Source organism: Etheostoma spectabile, chromosome 24 (assembly GCF_008692095.1).
Source record: "Etheostoma spectabile isolate EspeVRDwgs_2016 chromosome 24, UIUC_Espe_1.0, whole genome shotgun sequence".
NCBI lineage: Eukaryota > Metazoa > Chordata > Actinopteri > Perciformes > Percidae > Etheostoma > Etheostoma spectabile.
Genome location: NC_045756.1, coordinates 9,205,617 through 9,209,864, shown reverse-complemented (window position 1 = coordinate 9,209,864; position 4,248 = coordinate 9,205,617). Strand labels below are relative to the sequence as shown.

Here is a 4,248-nt window from a genome sequence, read left to right as displayed (position 1 = left end):
ATCTCAATTTCAAACAGCTGAGATAACATCTATGTTTAGGGAATGCAATCAGCCTCTACTAGCACACAATTAAAAATGGAAGTGTGATTGTTTTTTTTGTTATAAGGTTATAATTCATGTTAAAAAAACATAAGTGATCATATCCAGAACAATTTTTTTAACCCTCATGTTGTCCTTGGGTCCATTTGACCCGTTTTCAGTTCATTTTTTAACGTTTTTTGTCACCAAAAAATGGGCCGTCGAAATAAGACAACATTAAAAATATGAAAAACCTTTGGAAAAAACAGCAAAAACGTAAAAAAAAAAAAGCACCCACAACATTAAAGAAAAGGGACAAAAATGTTGGGGAAAGCGATAATAATGTTGAAAAAAAAGGGACCATGGTTGACAGGAACACAACACAAGGGTTAATTGAATCAGGAATTCATGTTTATCACAGAACATAAGGTAAGGTAGAAAAAAATATAACTTGGACCATTTTTCTTCTTGTAAAAGTTTTAAATGGGTCAATTTGACCTGAATACCAGACGAGGGTTAAAGTAAAACAATGGTGCAGTGTGTTTTTGTCAGAAAACAAGATTAACCCTTGTGTTGTCCTCGGGTCAAATTTGACCCGTTTTTTGAATTTTTAATATCAGGAACTTGGCTTTCTTTCAACAATATTGCCTTAAAATGACATGGATGAATGTTATTCAGGTAAACATTTAGGATTACTTTCAGTGACTTGAATTTTGATTTTATTGAATTGTATGGCATTGTAAAAAAAAAAAGTGACCAAAACCTTGGAAAAAGTGACAAAAAAAGAGACAATAAGTGTTGAAAAAAAAAAAAGAGAAATTAATTGTTTTTGTATGATGTCATAAAACTTAGGTTTATTGGCTATGAATATAAAAAAAAAAAGTGTAGAAAAAAAACAGCAGAAACACTGAAAAAAGCACAAAAAGATGATGGTTGATGGGAAGACAGCACAAGGGTTAAGAAGTTTAAAAAATATATTAAATTTCTCGTCTGCTGCTTCTATCATAACTTGGCTAAAACATAATGAACAAACGACAGCATAATTATAACTTACAGTTGTGCTAAAGTGAGACACAGCACGACCTCCTCCTTTCTGATATTATGCTGCGTGTTTGGGGGGGGGGGGTATTCATAACCCTTCAAGCCAATGAAGAATTACCCAATCAGAACCCAGCATCGCTCTCTATAAATAAACCTCGAGTCAACGTGCCAATGGGATGACGGATCTTGACGCAATGCAGAGGTAATTGGCTCATTTCCGGGTTTTACCTCGTTAAACGCTGCTGCTCTGAGTTTATTCAGTTATCTTTAGTATGGCTGATAAAATTACCCGCTTAACATTTTAAACAGTCACTCGTTCGGCTCAAACACTCTGTTTCATATTATTGTGTGCTTTGCCCGCAGCGGTTTACACACTGTTAGCTGTGTTAACTGCTTTAACTTAGCTGTTAGCAACTGTGTTAGCTGCTTTAGCTTAGCTGTTAGCAACTGTGTTAGCTGCTTTAACTTAGCTGTTGGCAACTGTGTTAGCTGCTTTAGCTTAGCAACTTCTCACTTTCCGGTGGTTTTTAAAAAAAATTTAAAACGTAACACACTAAACCCATACCACGGTGGTGTATGCCAGGGTTAGGGGTTAGCTAACCCTAACCCAAATGCCACTAATTAATGGTGGTATTACCACCATTGATTAGTGGTATTTGGACAATTGTATATATTTTTAACAAGTTTACTGGTATCTAACTTTTGAAATATGAAATTGAGGCCTTAGCTTATGTGGGAATTTACATGATAATGAAGTTAGCATCCAGTTCGGAAGTTTGAAATCCTACATTTTCACTAACCTTTAGCTAGCCAAATGTATAAAGTTGTATTTGTTAAATTCACTTACGCTACCTTGTCTAATGTAGTCAGAAACAAAAACGTTCCTGCCGGTTTTTTGAGAAAAATATCCCAAATTAACCGTTGAAGAAAGATGATATAATTACAAGATGATTAACCTCGCCGCGGCCGCCATTTTGCGACGGACACGGGCCTCTATGGGCGTTCATGTCTGAGGCCGGCGTGTTAAATGACCCCGTTTATTATACGCCTAGACTAGTTTGCCTATTAAAGAAACTGTGTCCAATGCTGGAAACAAGACCAAACTGCACGTGTTTCGTTGGTTTAAGGACATGAGTCTAATAATAAAAGCTATCAACCACAACAGTCAGCACAGTACTACAATTTTTCTACTTCCGTTTTTTTTTTTTTGTCACAATAAAAGGTCTGTTGACTGTAACTTCCTCTTAACTTTAACTGAGTTTTTTTGTGTGCGTAGAATAGTAATCTATTAGACCTATTGTTGGCTTGATTTTCTGAATTTTTTTGAAACATACATGTGGCACACTAAATCCTTAAAATGAGCTGTATCTGGAATGGCTATCTGACTATCATACCTATAGTCCAGGAAGCCCATCAGCAGTGGGAAATGTATATTTGCTAATGTCAGATTCATGTTCAGACTTTAAATTTAAAGTAAACAAACACTGGTCATACAAACTTGATCTAACCTTAATAAATACTGCATACTACATTTGTCTGTGTTATGCAAACTGTTTGGCTCTTTTTTCTAATTTAATGATGAATAAATAATGAATAATCTGCAAGTAACTTCAGGTGCGGACTGATGTGAGAAAGTTGCTTACTGCTGCCATCTTGTGGTTTCATCTAATATTACATCTTCATTACACAAACTGCACCTTGAAATTGAGCAAGATTTAAGGGCCATAACTAAATGATGCATAAATGTGTTTGTAAAATGTCTAAATTTGTCTTCCATGTAAAAGGGTATTTATATTGACAGTTTTTGGTCCGCTGCAGAAACTTTTCTGTAATGTCACAAGCAAGATTTCATTCAGATAAGCAATGGGTACATGCACTGCCATATTTTTTCTTTTCTTTTATTTAATTGTTCAATTAATTAATTCATGTTAGTTTGTAAACACCGGAAACCGGACTGTATTTGGCAGTGCCTTCTACATGCTACCAATGAATGCATATCCTGTAGTGGTACCTGCTTTGTTTGCTGTATGAAACTGTTAAATGGATTCTTTCTGCAGTATTCATTTTGTCATTCATATCTGGGTCAGTCGCTGGTCTTCTGCTGGGTCTTCGTCAGTCTACATCCTTCATGGCTGTGCTTCTTCGACGGGAAGTATACATTCAAATATTTTATTTATTATTTTATTATCAAATACTTTTGTCTAACAGCTGTCACTCTGTCCTAATGTTTGTGTCAGTCTCTATCTTTCTGTTTGTCAATACACTATTTATCTTTTACGGTTTCTGTCTATCCCTGTTTTTAATAGATATTTTTTCTCTATAGCCCTCTACTATATTGCCAATGGTTTGATTTCTGTGGAGGATTTCTAGAGTGGTGGACCTTGCTCTTTAGGGTTATTACGGGCTGTAGTGTGTTGGTTTGATTCCTGGATGATGGAAGATTTCTGGAGTGGTTGGTGTTCTTTAGGGATGTGACTACGGGCTGTAGCGTGTTTGTTAGATTTCCGGAGTGGTTGGTGTTGTGCTTTAGGGTTGTGACTACGGGCTGTAGCGTGTTGGTTTGATTCCTGGATGATGGAAGGGCTCTAGAGTGGTTGATGTCCTTTTTAATATTGTGATTGTGGGCTGTTGTCGGTTTGACTCCTGGATGATGGAAGGTATTTACAGTGGTTGGTGTTGTGCTTTAGGGTTGTGACTACAGGCTGTAGCGTGTTGGTTTCCTTCCTGGATGATGGAAGGTATTTGGTGGTTGGCGTTGTGATTATAGGCTGCCGCTTGGTTTGAATCTTGTGTGGGTTGATGTTGGATTTCCAGGTCGTTTGTGCTGCGGCCTGTACTGTAGTTGACTTTTTGGGTTTTGTCCCCCTCTTCTATATTTTCTCTCTCCCCCTCCCTTCGGGGCTCTTTATTTACAAAGTGTTCATGTTACTAACATCACTTCTGATAGAACAAACCTTCATATTGACCTCTCAGCTTGATGGAATAAATACTTTCCATTTGTTAAAGTGTTGGACAGATGTTGATCTCTGGAGCTTCCAGACCAGTTCCTGGAGGACCGCTGCTACACCGATGCCGGTGAGGTACTGCAAAGGAGCTGGGACTGTAATTTCTTCTTTCAACCGAAGACCCATTATAGTACTGCGGTTTCTTTAAAAAGACTAATTTAAACCCGCTTTAACTTCTGTTTCA

At 37.1% G+C, this 4,248-nt stretch overlaps 1 long non-coding RNA gene across 1 annotated transcript in view; it reads left to right on the top strand.

Annotated features, from left to right (window-relative positions):
* Positions 1-1,217: 1,217 nt before the first annotated feature.
* LOC116674091 (uncharacterized) overlaps positions 1,218-4,248 on the top strand; it is a 4,769-nt gene continuing 1,738 nt past the window's right edge. The window contains exons 1-2 of the long non-coding RNA XR_004327965.1: positions 1,218-1,261; positions 3,147-4,134. This is a non-coding gene — a long non-coding RNA (uncharacterized LOC116674091). The remainder of the gene's footprint in view (positions 1,262-3,146; positions 4,135-4,248) is intronic.